This window comes from Cynocephalus volans, chromosome 4 (assembly GCF_027409185.1).
Source record: "Cynocephalus volans isolate mCynVol1 chromosome 4, mCynVol1.pri, whole genome shotgun sequence".
NCBI lineage: Eukaryota > Metazoa > Chordata > Mammalia > Dermoptera > Cynocephalidae > Cynocephalus > Cynocephalus volans.
Window position 1 is genome coordinate 66,350,147 of NC_084463.1, and position 18,103 is coordinate 66,368,249.

Sequence of the window (18,103 nt, forward strand, 5' to 3'; positions counted from 1 at the left end):
TCAAATCATACTAGTATGTTTTATAAACATACTAGAAACCAGGCCATCATGCATCTAAAAATTATCTTTAAGAGGATTTTCCATATGTCTTTTCTAAGACTATAGACAAATAGAGATTTTCTCAGGTTAATATAAAAAACATTTTTCAGGCTGGCCGGTTAGCTCAGTTGGTTAGAGTACAGCCTTGTAACACACCAAGGTCAAGGGTCTGAATCCCCACACTAGCCAGCTACCAAGCAAATGAACAGAAAACCATTTTTCAAAGTTAAGGAATAAGTTAGACTTATCTATCTGAAAATTACACTGCTTGAATATCTGAAACATGAGCATGCAACCTAGAAGGAACAGAAGATGATGAAATTTAATTTTATCATAAATTCCACTCCAACAAATGTATCCAGTTCAAAAACAACTTACCCTTTGTGCTCTTTCTTTTAAATCTTGATCTTGGGCTAAAAAGGATTCCAGTTTTTTCTGGACATCTGGTAAGTTTTTCTGGATTGATTCTTTGTAACAAAAAGATAAAGGTTAAATAAAAATATTTCAATTTTAGAGACTAAAAATGGTGCACAATCTTTTCCTATTTTCCTCAGTATTATCTTTCAATGTGTAACATTTTTTCTCATCTATGACCCAGATTAGACCAAAATTACACAGGACATAAATTTGATTCTCTTACGAATATCAAAAGAGAAAGGAAATGACACAGACACTTTCTCTAAACATCCCTTGATGAGTGAGTGAAAGATACTTAGATTAACACCGCAATTAGCCCTAGTTACTTCTTAATTCTACAAAAATAGAAAGGAGTCTCCCATGGGAGATGGATCCTCAATAAAATAGAGTGAAGTCTAATATCATTTTTATAACTGCTTTCATTTTTAGTCAAATAACACAAAATCAATCTTAAGTAATAAACAAATAGCAAAAGAATATAAATATTGACTTCTCTATTTGGAAAGTAGGCATAATACAACAGGGATGGTACTTAACTCTGCCCACTGGGGCTACAGGAGAGAAAAATTCTAGGTTTCACAAGACACCCCACTTGTTTCCCTGATTTTAGACTGAACCACTTTGTTCCTGAAAAGCTGGGGTGATAATGCGTGGTGGTGGATGAGGTTGTTTTTCCTTTTTTTGTTTTAATTTTAGAAAATTTCAAAATAAACAAAGGTAGAAAACTTTCACTCGGCCTCAACAATTATTAACTTGTGGCCAATTCTGTTTCTTCTACCTCCTCGACCACTCTTCCTCCATCTAACCACCCTCCAAATTATTTTTAGAGAAATCAAGCCAAAGCATTTCAACAGCCCAAATACAAGTGAGACTGAAACTTGTCATTCAGACAAGGATGTGGAGCAACAGGAACTCTTTCATTGCTGGTGAAAATGCAAAACGGTAGCCCCTTTTGGTTTTGTGAGAAACTGCCCAACTGTCTTCCAAACACACTTTTATTATCGAGTAATCATGCTCCTTGGTATTTACCCAAAGGAGTTGAAAACATCCAGGTGGGTATTCATAGAAGCTTTATACATAATTGCCAAAACCTAGAAGCAATCAAAATGTCCTTCAGCAGGTGAACGGATAAACTGTTACATCCAGACAATGGAATATTACTCAGCACTGAAAAGAAATGAGCTCTCAAGCCATGAAAAAGCAAGGAGGAAACTTAAATGCATGTTACTAAGTAAAAGAAGCCAATATCAAAAGGTTTCATACTGTATGATTCCAACTGTATGACATTCTGAGAAGAAAAAACCATGGAAACAGTAACAATATTAGTAGTTGTCAGGGGCTGAGGTGATGAGGGGAGAGAGGAATAGACAACACAGAACTTCTTCGTGCAGTGAAAATACCGTATGATACTATAATGGTGAATACACATCTTTACATATCTGTCCAAACTTGTAGAGTATACAACACCAAGACTGACCCTCACATAAACTTACTTTGGGTGATAATGAAGTGTCAGTTTAGGTTCATCAACTGTAACAGATGTACCACTCTAGCAGGGGATGTTGGTAAATGGAGGCTATGCATGTATGGGGCATGGTGTATGAAGGAAATCTCATACTTTCTATTCAATTTTGCTGTGAACCTAAAACTGTTCTAATAAAAAAAAAAATAGTCTTTATTTTTTTAAGTCACAAACCAGACAGCTGATTGGATTAGAAGGGAATTTGGTATACATAATTAAGCACAGTAATTTCATGTCCTTATTTTCCTAATAATAACATAAAAACAACACGTAGCTCTTACCTGATTTCCTTCACAGGTACTTGCTTCTGGAGAAGCTGCTGTACCATCCCTTTTTCTTCTGAGGGAAGCAAAATTAATAAAGCTTCACCATCCTCTTTGTACCTAAACAAGAAGAAAATCTGTATCAATGCAACCTGCTTTTTACATTTTAACAGTATGATGAACAAAAACGCTGAAGCAAATTCATCTAACTGGTAAATATTAAGAATACCAGTTTTTAACCTTCTGTGGCAGCAGAAAGTTAGGGCTCTGAATGCCTCATATCAAATTTTCATCACTCGTTATAATTCCTAGTGACTTTTAGGCTGTGCCACAGTACAAGAGCTAGATCTTAAAGAAAGAAACCAACCAAAGGACATTTCTTAAATAAATGTCTACTTATATAGCATGGAGACGATTTCTCGCTCAAGTCACTAGAGGATCTAATAAAATCAGTCATTTAATGAACATGGCAGCAAACATATTAAAGAAATCAATTAATCTTCCTGGGAATTTTATTTATACCTTGGGTATAAAGTTGTTCAGAGACATCAGTTATAAGAAATGGATCACTGCTCAGATAAAACACATACCTCCAATCCATGTAACTTCTCTTCCCTCACCTAGTAAAATCTTATTTCACACTTGCACCTTCAGAAATTTGTACTAACATGGGCCACAAGGCATCTTGTAGTTACTTAAGCTTCTTGTGTTACGTGCATACAGACTTCCTGATACCTTAGTGTCAGCTATGACATGCAACTAGTAAAACAGACAATGAAATTGGGTATTTGGGGAAATATTTTTAATTAAACAAAAGAAAAAAATCTCAAAGCACTCTCTTCAGGATTCAAGCTATAAAATACAAAGGGAAATTTTTATAATTAACCAAATAAACTATTTCCTGAGAAACTTTGTGTCAGGCATAAACTGAAGAACACAAAGAAACAGAAGATGAAAATCCCTGTCTTCTGTTATCTAACGCTCAGTTGAGTAGGAAAGACAAAAACACAGAAGCAAGAGAGTCAAGAGAACAGTCACAGAATTGTAAATAAGTGCTGAAGGTCAACCACAGCAATAAATGCCACCAACACAGAAGTAAAAAGAGTTCACTCAGGGCTAGCCAGAGATAAACAGAAATAGTCATGGCAGATGGCATTTCAGGTGGGCCTTGACAGAAAGGAAAAAGCTAAGGTATCCCAAAGATGAATTACATGAACAAAGGAGTAGAAACCAGAAAGTACAAGGCAAATTTAGTAAAGAGTGAACACCAAAGCTGGAGTACATAAATGGACAACAGGAAAGACTGCTAAAAAGGTACATAAGATCCTGTTTTTGGAAGACCGTGGATGCCTCTGCATGGAGAGACTGAATACCACTGTAAGACCTTTATCATTGAATGCTGAAAGGAAAAACTGACTTTGATGATTTGCTGAGAGATGGTACTATACTGCATTTTAAAATTTGAGGTCGGGCCAGTAAGCTCAGTTGGTTAGGGCATGGTGCTGATAACACCAAGGTCCAGGTTCTATCCCTGTACCAGCCAGCTGCCAAAAATAAAAAGTAAGATTTGAAGGGCAATTTTTACCTGACATGTTGGCTCTAAAATTCAACTCCTATGAATAAGGTGAAACTCTAGTCTAATCTCATTTTCATAAGATAAATATGTAAATATCCTTATGTGTACACAGATTCAGACAGGAAAATATAAAACTTATCGAAATGTTAAATTTTCTTCAAGTTCATTCATTAATTTTCAACACATTTTATTAAAGATCCTCTATAGGCTAGGCACTGAAACAGAGATAAAAAAGACATGGTCCTGGTGCCGACCCCGTGGCTCACTTGGGAGAGTGCGGCGCTGGGAGCGCAGCGGTGCTGGGAGTGCCGAGGCCGCGGGTACGGATCCTATATAGGGATGGCCGGTGTGCTCACTGGCTGAGCGCGGTGCGGGCGACACCAAGCCAAGGGTTGCGGGCGACACCAAGCCAAGGGTTGCGATCCCCTAACTGGTCACACACACAAAAAAGACATGGTCCTGGCTGTTACAAAGCTATTAGGGACAGACATTAAAACCAGTAATTAAAACTAGTAATAACAATCAAGTGTTATGAGTGAACTAGTAGACATACAGGAAGCTATGTGTAAGTATGACAGAGAGCTCTACTTAATGTAGTCTAGGAGACAAGAAAACTTCCTTGAAGAAATGACATCTAAGCTGAGACCCACAGAAATAATTAGGAATTAGTCAAACATTAGGGATAGGGATACAGATGGGAGAGTCAAGGTTTCCATGGGGAAAAGGCAGCATTTAAGAATCCCCTGTATACTTTTGTCTTCATGCTTATTTGCTTTTTCTAGTTAATGCAGGAAAGAGTAAAGCTGAACATACAACTTACTTAATCCTTTTACTAACTATATTTCATAACTGAAAAAGTAGTACCACATACGTTCTTTATTATATTTTAACACAGAATAATATGACTGAAAGTTTTTCATATCTATTCACTACAAAGAAATATGAATTTAAAGGATTTGCCTCAGCAATATTGGGCTAAGCCATCCATGAAGGCATAAGTTATTAGTGTATAACATAAAGAGGTGACACCCTAAGCAGACGAGATATTTGGGGACATCACAACTTCTGAAGCACCAAGACCTCACTAGGGACACGTCAAGGATCAAAGAGGACAAAATCAGTTAATACTGACCACTAAGCAGTACCAAAATGCCCTCAGGCCTTCAGAAGTAGAAAGGTTTACTCTGTGTGGCCCAAACAGGAAAAATCAGGGAAGAGGGAAAACAGTGGTTTGAAAGATTGTCAACCCTTTCAACATTCTATACAAAATTCAGAGACAGCATGATAAAATAAATAGGCCCACAAGTCTACATAGAGCAAGAACTAGGGCAAAGGGTTAAGAGAACTCTCTGACATCAAAAAGGCATCCACTGAATGTTCTCTGAGATTCTTCTGACTCATAAGCAGGAATAATGTGGCCAGTCATCTATATCTATCTTATTTACCCATTCATGCACCCGGAGAGAATTTGTGAGAACGAATTGGGATTAAAGTCACAAAGGGGCCACGCACAAACCTTTTAAAGCTATAGCTAACAGAATATGTATATAAAAGGCCACACAAGGTTAAGACAGACTGTAACAGTGCAGTTTAGTTTCCCCAAAGGAAAATGGAAAATAATATCCAAAGCCAAATCCCACAAGGCAAGCATCTATTAAAAAGATCATCACTGGCCATTTTACCTATTTTACATTATACATGTCTTTTCCCTGAAACAACGTAAAGCACAAATTATCTCCTACACACTAATACTAAAAAATTTCCAGTTTTCAAGAATAAAAGCTCTTTTTATAAAGAAGGCATAAGCCATTTCACTTTGTTTTAATGCTTATAAGAATAAAGTCTATTTACCCATGAGGTAGCTTTCAGACTTCAAAAGCAATATCCATGGCCTAAGGCTAAATATATATACAAGAGAAATAAATGTTCTTCATAATACTTACATTTTAAAACTCCACATATACAGATTTTTGTTTTAGAATTTATTTCAAATTGACATAAAATTGTATGGATTTATTATATACAACATTATGTTCTGAAGTATATATACAGTGTAGAATGGTTAAATCTTGCTAATCAAAATATGCATTACTTCACAGAGTTATTTTTGTGGTGAGAATATATTTAACATTCACTCTGAGCAATTTTCAAGAATATAGTATATTAACCGTAGTCACCATAATAGATTATTTTAAGACATATATAGGCACCATATAAAAAAGCCCTGCATCTGAAACAACAAAAATTTCATCTTCACCATTACTATTAATGCCATGTTGTGTTTACGCAGCTCATCCAAATTTACAAAGAACTTCGTTTTACATTAATTTGCTGATGTTAAAAGCAAACAATCAGTAGAGGACGCAAATATAAAATAAAGTTCCCAAAATACCAGGAAGTTGGCCTAAAATCAGCTGGTCACTACATATCAGACTTTAAACTTCGGATCCACTGCTTTTTCAATTATACCAGCATGCTGTCCAGAAACAAGGATCCTCAGTAGGTTGATCATGACTGTCTAACTAATACCAAAAAGCTTATCTCCACATCCTGCAGCTCACTAGTATTTTTGGCTAAAATAGGAGATTCAGACCACTGACTTGGATGCACATGGTAATTCTTCCATTAAAATAACCTTCAAACTATGGCCAGAGAAGCAAAAAAAAAAAAAAAAAAAAAAAAGCCCTGCCATTCTGGCAATAATTTGCTTTTTACCCAAAAGCCAATAACCCTTTAACTTCAATTCAAATTCTCTAACACATCAACTCCATTCCAATAAAGTCTCTAACAGTAGTTGGGAGGTATAAGCAGACACTCCACCCTGCCCTGATCTGGCCCTGTTAATAACTGCCTAGTCACCCCAAGTTCTCTCCACCTGGTGTCCCAGATTACAGGTCAAGTTACAAAAGGGTCTATTTAGCACAATTCCATTTTTGTAATCTGAAAAAATATATACACACAAACATACACGAAAAAAAACTTTCTGGGTGGTAGATTTTAAATAATTTTAATTGTTTTCCCATTATTGTCTAGAATCTGCATGGCGAATAAGCATTACTTTGGTAATAAAATACAAGTTAACAAAAATAAGTAAAAAACTAACTCTATATGCTTTTGGACATCTTATATCACTCTTACTTCATTTAACACACATCCTAGTACTACCAAATTAGTGTATTTCCACATCTTGACCATTAAATCTGAGGATGTACGAATGTGCTACGTGTCCCTAACACACACGTGTCCCTAACACACACGTGTCCCTAACAGTTGTTCAATAAATATTTGGTGAGTAAAGGAAAGCAAGTGACCACTAGATGTTATACGAGGAGATAAAACACTAGATTTGGAGCCAAAAGAAGTGGGTTCCAGTACTGTCGTACTATTTATTCATTAGCTATACAATTTTTGATAAGATTTTATTGCGATCTATTACATTTTCTTATTTACACATTATACATTTGAATAAGATGATCTAGGTCCCTTTAGGATATGAAATTCTACAACTGTGACTATTAATATACTAGTCATTATTCATAACACAAGCATAATCAAGAGGTGGAGAAAGGGAAACATTTGTTGATTACACTCTATTCCACAGTCCTTCTTTTTTTCCTTCCCTGAATCTTCCCATTCTCCCTATACCTCAGCCTTACCTGTGGCAACCATCCCCAAGATTTCATGTCACTATGAAAGAACAGTGCAGTCTGTCATGCAGATGCAGAAAGACAGCCATAAGGAATCTGAGTCCAACTGTTCTGTTCCTCCCACACAATATGGTACAAAAGAGAGCTGATTCCAGGAAAGAAGGTATCTCTGACTTACAGGATGTCTAAACACTCTACACTGGATTCTAAGGAGAAAAAAGAATAGGTTTGGAAATATTCTGGGAAAAAGTAAGTCATCTGCAACCTAATATCTCAAATAACAAAAAGGTATATCACGATAGACTCAACAGTGACAAATTAAGTTCTCCATAAAATAACTGGAAAGAAACCAAGCCGGTTAATACATACTGCATGGAAAGCTTCTAGCACACTGATTAAGAAAATGGATTTATAGAGTTCACAAAGGGTAGAAATCTTAAATTCTATCAACTCTGTTCCCCCAAAAAAGGATTTTTTAAAGCTAAATTTTAATAGATAAGAATAAAAATAAAACTCAAATAAAAGCAGTACTGATTCTACCTAAAACTGTACTTTCAGGAAACAACTGAGAATTAGATATGATTACCTCATTTTACAGGAGAAGAAACTAAGCCTTAAGGAATTTAAAAACTGACCCAAGGGTGCACAGCTATTAGGTGACAAAATCAAATTCAGACCTAAGTTTCCTGACTTTTAAAGACAATGTCTGAACAACTATGGGATATCTGGCTCTCACAATCCAAATAAGAAAGAAAACGACTACATTTTTAGTTTATCTTCATGACCACAAATGGCAGCAAATTTAAGACATCAACCTTCCTTCTCCAAGTACCTGGCTTTCATGCATTCTAGAAGCCCTGCATAGGAGCAGCACCCACTAGAATCCATTAAATGTAAACAGCTGCACATTGGCAAGAACGAGCTATAGAATCAGAAAGACCTGAGTATAAATCCCAGGCCTGGTACTTACTCAACTGAGTAATCTTAGACACATTTTACCTCAAGTCTCTGAGAAAAAGTTTCCTAGTAAGAAAACCTCTTTCATAAGGTTGCTCTACAGGCTAAATGAGTTCACCCATTATTTACACAAATATTTATCAAATTTTGGGAAGTAAATAGCTAAGCCACAATCCATTCATTCCCCATGTGGTATAGGGGTAAGTAGGGAGGAGGATGCCAGACAAACAAACAAAAAAGTGATATGGCCAAAGTCAAATCTCCTCGTAAACATACTGACAGACCTCCTGGGAGACAAACGCTGTTAGCATGAGGGTCCTCATCTATGAGAGGCTTTTAATAGAATGTACCAGAGTTGTTCACAATCCATGGATTCAGTGGATATTTCTCTCTAGTGAGCTCTGCACCTGAGTATACAAATGGCCCATCTGTGTAAGTGATATGTCACACACATCAGTTAGAGTCTTCTGTGTTAGGCTGGGCAGAGTACACCCTAATGTGGCAAGAAAATACCTGGGGCTGTAATGGAGGTCCCAGACCTCTTCCTGCTTCACCTATAACTCGAGATTGCCTTTATCCTTAAAATTATTAATAAAACTTGATACTGGGTGTGATGGGTAGCTTCTAAGATAATTCCCAATAATCCACACCTCCTGGTATTCACACCATTGTGTAGTTACCTCACACACAGTGAATAGGCTCAGATGTGTGACCACTAGGATACTGCAGATAAGATGGAATGTGACGTACAAGTCTAGGTCATAAAAGATATTGCTGCTTCCACCTTTCAATTCCTTGCCCTTTCATAATGCTCTCTCTGATGAGGTCAGTTGACAAGTTGTGAGCTGCCCTATGAAGACAACCATATAAAAAGGGACTAAAATGCCTCTGACCAACAGCCAGGGAGGAAATGAATCTCCAACAACTATGTGAGTGAGCTTGGAAACAAATCCAACCCTAGTTGAGCTTAAAGTACCATATGACACCTTGATTGGAGCCTTGTGATAGACTGAGAACCAGAGGACCCAGCTGAGCCACCCCTGGATTCCTGACCCACAGAAACTATGAGGTAAATTATTGCCTTAAGCCACTAAGCCATGGGACAATTTGTTACACAGCAATAGATAATTAACATATTAGGTAAGATCTATTCATAAGTCGGATTTATTATCTCAAATGTCTGCTATATGCCAGGACCTGTTCTAAGCACATAGCATACATCAATAAACTAGACAAACACTGCTGCCTTTGTGGAACTTACAATCTAATAGGGAGAAAGAAACAAAAAATATACTAAGTAAATGCTCTAGTATACGAGGGTACTTCAAAAAGTTGGTGGAAAAATAAATTTAAAAGATGATATGAATCTTTCCATGAACACTTTGAAATTCATATTTGAAGGCAGAAAGGGCTATGGAAAAAAGAAAATACAGAGCAGGGAAAGAAGTGGTTGGTGGAGGGTAAGAAAGATACCTGTGTGGATACCTGAGGAAGCATTTGAGCCAAACAGTGAATATAAAGGCCCTAAGGCAAGAACATGCCTGGCATGTACAAGAAACAGCAAGGCCAGTATGGAGCACAGGGAACAAGAGCAGAACAGAAAAAGGAAGGGCAGAAGGGAGAATGAACAGCATAGGCCCAGGATGTCACTGGCCTTCACTCTGAATGAAATGGGAAGCCATCAGAGGAGTGACATGATCTAACTTGTGTTTTAAAAGGATTGGTCCACCTGCTGTATTGAATGGACAGTAGGAGACAAGATGGGGAAGTAAGTTCATGACAAAATGTAGACTGCTAAGAAATGTCAGTCCTCTATCTACTCTACAGCTATACTCTACACCAGCTCCTCACTCCTTCAAGATGCAAAATGAAGGATTTGCCTTGGACTTCTATTAAAACTTTAAACCCTAGATACCAACACACAATGGCAAATTACCACATAAGGAAGCATCAGCCTCTATCTAGAAGGAGCAGAATGAAGACAGGACTTTCACGAATCTAAGTGAAAGGAATAAAAGAAAGAATTTTCACTAGCAAATTTTCCTGTCCTTTAAGTTAATGCTCATGGAAATTGTCCTTTCACTTTTATTACTTCAATTCACAAACCAATTAAAGAAACTTTTTAAAATCCCATATCTATTCCAGAAAGTGCTAGTATTTTCCACAAACAAAATAACTCTTCACGTTATTGGAAATTTTAACTAGTTTCCATCTTCACATTTGCTGTTAAGATCTAAACTGCTGCCAGTGTGCGTACAATGCAAAGGCTTGGCCTCTGCTGTCCCCTAGTGGAATCACATTCTGCTACCCAAATTACTCATGAAATTTCTGAGAGTCACAAAATGCAGCCAGACAAATAAAGCTAAGCGAGAATATTGCCGAAATTATTTTACCTTCTACTGATCTGGAAAAGAAAATAGTTATACATAAACTCCCACAGGCCCCCCCAAACCTCCCCAAATAAAAGCATTATAAAAGTTAGGAGTATCTGAGGTGTGCCTACCTTTCATTCCCAAATCTTTTCTATTTCCAACTGGGCATTTTTATAAGAAATGGAAGAGCTTGGTTTTATGAGTACCAAAAACTGTAAGCCCTAAAGAGAATCTCTCAAGTGGTAGAATGCACCACAGGATACAGCTTTATAAAATTATATTCATATCCCTTGCTTCACTTGTCCCTAAAGGAGATCTTTTTTTTTTTAAGGTGTGTGTGTGGTTAAGGAAAATAAAGGGAAGTTTTTCTCGATGGCTCTAGAGCAAAAGAATTTTAGACAGGTGAATAAATTAAAACAGAATAAGTACTTCAAAGCAACAAGTACCTGAATCACCCCTTATTTTTATTTAAAGTATAGAAAGGAAAGAACAGATTCCCCAAATCTTAGCTATTTGCTAACGAATTCATTTTCCTATATTCATATATTACAGTTCAATTCCAAAAGCAAATACTATCTGGCAACCTGGTTTTAATTACAGCCTAACACATGACTTTAATTAGTCTCAAATTTTAATTTAGCCTTTATTCTATTCAATTATTCAGTCCTATGGCCACAAAACTTTCTAATTATCTCTAAGCCCATTAATGGCAACTTTTAAACTACCAGAGAACAAAATAAGCATTATATATGCTAAACCTTTCCACTGACTACACATCTAAATAGTCAATTCAAAATATTTTTAATTGTTACAAAAGGTCAAACAGGCTGTACTTTCAAAATTGATGACTACATTAAAAATTACATTAAAACTTTTTTTTCAAATTAGTATTCTCTCTCTTCAGACACAATCATTGTGATGTTCTTCCTCTCCACGGTCATTAAGACCCAATTTAATGCTCACCACAGCATGCTCAACTCCATAAGATGTTCAACTACATAAGATTTTCAACAACTTCTCCAGGAACAAAGAACCCTGAAATACTTCTCCGTCTTGGACCTTTTCTTGGTATACTGAGATGTCCAATAATCTTCATATAGGGAGAGTCATTTTTAAATACTGCTAAATGTATTCTAGGAAGGAGTCAGTCTGGTCTGCCCTATCCAGGTCTATATCATTGGTACATCTAAGAGCATCTAAGCCCGACATCCAATATGCTGTGAGACACCATATCCAACCTTACCTATCCAGAGGACCATAGGATGCAGATGTGTACATAAGTACAGGTACACATGTATACATACCACACATTTACTGAGAACTAAACACTGGAGAAATAATGACTTCTCAGAATGTCTCACTATGAATAATAATTCAAACATGTACCCAACAGATTAAGAACCACTCAGGCACCATGCACTTTCTTATAAAATGGAAAAGAGAACACACTGCTTTTCTACCCATGTCCCATCTGACTTAGATACCAGAAGAAATAAAATCCTGAAGACAAGTTTGCCTGAATACACAATGACATCATACACAGAACCCAGTTCTAACTCTATTGCTTGTTGTTCAAAATACTATACCACTCGTTGCAATTAAGAGAGGCTGGCCAGTTAGCTCAGTTGGTTAGAGTGTGGTGCTGATAACACCAAGGCCAGGGTTTGATCCATGCACCATACCCACCCAAAAATTAAAAATAAAAATAAAACATTTAAAAAATGGCAATTAAGAGACATATTTTTGAACCCTATAGGATATAAACCCTATTTTTAAATAGTCTTTTATTACTATACTATTCTCTCCCTTCTTTCATGCTGGTCAAAGAAACACATTTAAGTGAGTACATTTTGATTATAACCCATATTTGAAGATGACCTCAGGGTAAATGTGAATCAATCAAAAAACATTTAAACACTCAAACATTCAAACATCGCTTATGAAAATTAAAAAACATATAGGAAAGAAGAGCTCTACTTCTTGTTAAGCCATAGAAGGACAGGAAAACCTTCACCAGCTGAAACAAACAAGAAGTTACCATATACAAACAAAAATTATATTTTTTTCCAAAGCCACCTGAAAACTACAGATCCAAAGAAATCTTAGACTAAACTCCAAAGGGACTTCCTGGATGAGCAAGGGATAGAGGAAACTTTCACACCTGGAGCCTCTTGATGAAACAGGCACAGGGCAGGTGAAAAAAGAAGCTTGCCAGAAAAGTACAGTCTTTGCTTGGGCCTAAAGATCTTGCCATCCCTGGGAAACCCTTAAACAAAAGCCTGTGGCTTGAAATCACAAGCAACTGTTGGTCCAGTGAGATCAACATTGAAATCCATATCATAAATACTCAATAATCCAGGTTTGAGAAAATGTAAAACCAAAGAAACAGTCCATCTGTGGCTAATTGTAACTAATCATAACTTTATTGTGATTAATATTTAGGTTGCCATCAATTTTTAAACATTACAAGTATTAGTAAGACAAACATCTCTATGGAAACTTTACTCATCTCTATTTTCTTAAGATCCATTTCTGGATGCGGAATTACAAAGGCAAAAAGAAGAACTCTAAGGCTTTGATAAGCATTACCAAATGCTATCCAGAAAGATGTCAACTATTTATAATTCTACCAAAAGCATTCATCTCCAGGCTTCACTGCAACCTCAATAGCAATGACATGTCGTAGAATCCTTTTTCATTAATTCAGATACCTTTCTATGCCATTTAGTTTCAAATGACTGACTTTGCTATGTTCTATTTCTCCCACAGCTCTTGAGCAAAGGGTGCTTTCATGGAGTGGTGGGTTTGGGGGAGAGGGGCACAAAAAGAAATATTTGGGAGTGGCCTCCAGCAATGCCTCTAATTCTTGCACTAGGAAGAAAGGAAAAAAATTCATGACTCCACACCGCTTTGCCTCTTACTAGAGCCTATACGCTAGAAGAGGACAAGATCTAGACTAGAGGAGTCATACTGCTTTGCACTGGCTCTGTAGATCTTTGAACAAGTTGTTTAACTGCTCAAAGACTCAGTTTTTCCTCACCTGAAAACAGAGCTTTGAATAGTAGGTCCTATACCTGAGAGATCATTAGGATTCGATGAGATGATGCTCAGTGAGCAGTTCTACTGACAAGTTTAGTAAGGGAAGATTAAAATAAAACTAAAGTAAGTTTTTCATGGATTCTTCTCAGCACTAATCGAGTACCTGCCATAATGATTTACAATAGCTGTGAAGCTGTTATCAACTCACACCACAAAATGCCAAACCAGCACTAAATGTACCTGAATCCTTCCATTCTTTGTCTGCAGTTGGGAAGCATGCTTTGTACTTAGCATCAAAAGCAAAGAAATGGGCCGCTACACCTACCTGGCAGTTCTACCGGCTCTGTGAATATACATGTTGGCATCCTCTGGACAATCAAACTGAAGAACCCAATTTACAGCCGGGAAATCTACAAAGAAAGAATGTCAAGTTTAAAAAAAAAAAAAATCAGTTTAAATGTCTGTCCTGCTGCACTATTTATATTTTACAATATTGCTTGCCCAAACTTTCTATGACTATCACATCAAACTAACAGATCATCTGTGAATCCTATTAGAAATAAAGTTAATTGTGTGAACCAAGAGATAAACATTTTTCTTTGACAAAGTGAACCTAAATTAATGACAGTGTATGAATGAGATTTCTTCATATCTGACATAGAAGAGACAAGCTGCTTTGGGTCAGACAAATAATGAAATACCCTGATATTTAATAACCTAAAAGAACCACTTTTCATGGGGACCTAGTGAACTACAAAACCAGTTTCTAAATTTAAATGAAGGTTTACTTTTCCTGCTATTCCCACCTTTATCCGAAGTAATGTCTTTCTAGGTCCCTCCCCATTTCCTAGCGATAATTATTCCATATATATTTCTGGCTACAGAAGTTTCCATTCATTTCCAGAGAATCCTGCTCTCAACTCCTTGATTTTGCTGCAAGGATTTCAAATCAATTTCTATCAAGGAAAAGGGCTGAGCACACAAAAAGATATTGGAAGATAATGATACTTAGAAGCATCAAACTGTCACTAAGTCATACACTCATACGTGGAATCTAAAAAAAAAACTGGCTCTCATAGAAGTAGAAAGTAGAACAACAGTTACCAGAGGCCAGGAGGGAAATGGGGTGGTGGGGGAAGTGGTGGACTAACGGGTACAAAACTATGCTATCTACCCTAAGTGAATCATTGTGCAGTATATGCATATATTGAAACGACACAACTGTACCCCACAAAAATATACATGTAAATGTTAAATTTTTTTTTTTTTGAAAAACTGTCACTAAGTCATATGATCTATTCAAAAGGGCAGAATTTCAGTATGTGGAGAAAGAACCAAGAAAAACAGAACAGAGATATTTAGAACAATTCTCTCAGGACTTGAAGTAAGCAGGTGACTCAGAAGGCAGGGGCACGTCACAATGCTACAAACAGGAAGATGGGCTGAAAGCAGTACTTAGAGTCTCAAGTCCCCTACCCTCTCCTGTATAGTTGGGTCTCAAGACCAAGAGCCTTAATCTGGAGGAAGGCTTCAGACCCCAGGACACCAGATGCAGTAGAAGGCAGAGGCAGAGTGAAAACAGGGGTACTGAGGGAAAGCCTGCATGTCTACTTTCTTGCTAGGCTTCCAGAGAGCCAGCAGCAAGCTCAATTCTCATGAGGTTGAGGTTTTCTTCCCTAGAGAGATTAAATGCTGGAAGACAATATACTTCAACATTTTGTGTCTTCCACAAAATGATCGACTCTGTCTAAATCCCCTCACAATGAAGGCCATTAGTCAACAAGCCTCATCCATGTACAAATCACTTCAAATAGTTTTTTGGTGCCTCATTGCTAAATATAAAAAGACATCTAATTGCAGAAAACTGAGAGAAGCCTCAAACATGAATGACAGAGAAAAGGCTACAGAGCAGAAACAGAAACAATGTGGAGAAGAAAACATAAAAACTTAATGCCTTCAGAGAGAGAAAACATGCATCCATCAAACAACAAGAGGCTGTAAAAAAGGAGGTCTACACACTTAAAAATTTTAATTTTATTAGGGAAGTTGAAATATAAAGTCAAAGAAATACTCCAGAAAGAACACGAAAAGGACAAAGAGATGGGCAATAGGAGAGAACAGGGAAATTAGAAGATCAAAGAGGTCAAATACTCCTCTAGAAAGAGTAAATAAGGGGCCGAGCCCGTGGCGCACTCGGGAGAGTGCAGCGCTGGGAGCGCAGCGATGCTCCCGCCGCGGGTTCGGATCCTATATAGGAATGGCCGGTGCACTCACTGGCTGAGTGCCGGTCACGAAAAAGACAAAAAAAAAAAAAAAAGTAAATAAGGGTGAGGAAGGGGAGAAATTTTATAAGGCAGTTGTTAACTCAAAGAGAATTGCAAAAAAAAAAGTATAAGAAACAATCTAAGGAATTAATTCCCTCAGCAGCAAACAATAATTACATAGTCAAAATAACATAAATATTGAATGTTATTTAACCAAAACACCAAGAAGCAATTCAAAAGTAAGTATCTTACAACTGAAAGAGATGAGTCTCTATACTGCTCAATATTGTAGCTATTCAAGTTTAATTAAAATTAAATAAAATTAAACACTCATCCCTTCCTCAGTTCCACTAGCCACATTTCAAGTGTTCGATTGCCACATGTGGCAACTAGCTACAGTACTGGACGTAGAATATTTCATTAATCATAGAAAATTCTATTAAAGTACGGGTCCAGAGTGAAAATGTACACTGAATGCCTGCACAACAACTAAGTAGGACCTTGCACTAAGGTACATTATCATAAAATGTCAGGACACTGGATGAACAGAAAATCCTAAGTATATCTAGAAAAAGAAAAGCAGGTTACAAAAAAAAGAATCAGAGAATCAGAAAAGCAAACACCTTCAACAGAATACTGACTACTAGAAGACAATGAAAAATATCTGTAAAATTTAGAGAGAAAATTTCAAACTAAAATTCTATTCCCAACCTGATTATCATTCAAAGATATGCCATTATCAGATATGCAAAGACTCAAAATTTACCTCCCATGTACGCTTAGGAAGCTATTAGAAAATAAGATTAAAAAGGGAGAAAAAAAAGGTAAGCCAAGAAAGAAGACAGAGATCTAGAAAGAAGAGTCCTAGGAAGAGAAACGTGCATACGGCTTATGGAGCAACCAGTTCAGATTAGAACTAGAGGCAGAAGCTGCAAAAGGGAGGTCCCAAGGGGAAAAGAAACAGAACTGTGTCTGAACTGTTAGTAAACTAGGAATGTGGCATTTGCTTGAACATTAGAGAAATTAGAACTGGGAACATGGAAAACTAAGCAAAATTTTGTAACAACTTAATTATTAACTCAAAGAAAATCGCAAAAGAAAGCATAAGAAAGAAAGTAGCCCTAATACACTACACTTTCCTCAGAAGCAATTAATTTATAACCAAAACAACGTAAATAAAAAAAGGTTTATTTAACCAGAAGTCGTGATATAACAATATATAATAGATGGCGGGTAGCAGAAGACGGTTGATTGTTAGAGAGGTAATAAAAGGAAGTTTCTGGATAATTTCTAAACTTGATAGATTTAAAAATGGCAGAACATAAGATTACTTAGGAATATGGAACTAAACACAAGAGGAAATAAAAAAGTTAAGGAGTTACTTCTAGCAGAGCCTGCATGTTCCCTTAACTCATTTTTACACCCATGTACGTGTATTATTAAAAATTAAAATTAAGAATAAAGTTTAAAAAGATACTGGTATATTCTAAAGAAGTTCTTGGACATTTACAAAAGAGAGCTTCAGGATATTCACTGCAAGTGTTTGTAATGGAAAATAAAAAACAACTTTAAGTGTTCATTATTTACAGGAATGAATAGATAACTGCATAAATTCATACTATGGGGTACTCTTCATAAAAACACTGGATCTTTATACACCAACATGGAAAGACTTCAAAAGCAAGTCACAGACTAGTATGTATAACGATATTGTTTATATGAACTTCTAGAAGACCCAAGATAATACTAGAAATTGCTAATGAATATATCCACAGAAAATACTTTTTAAAAAATAAACTAGAACACAGGCTCTTGACATTTTGTGCCATAGTTGAAGCCTATGAACTCCTCAAAATAATGTTTTAAATGCACAAATGAAAACATATAGGACTACAAGAGAAAACATTTCTAATAAAAACTATAGACATCAATATTTTTTATAGAATTTGATATACTAATGTATGGGCTTGTTTACTACATTAACTAACATGACCTAATCGTGGGTCT

The 18,103-nt window shown here is 36.5% G+C and overlaps 1 pseudogene; it reads right to left on the bottom strand.

Annotated features, from left to right (window-relative positions):
• Positions 1-18,103, bottom strand: part of LOC134375184 (rho GTPase-activating protein 20-like) — a 150,087-nt pseudogene that overhangs the window by 118,746 nt on the left and 13,238 nt on the right.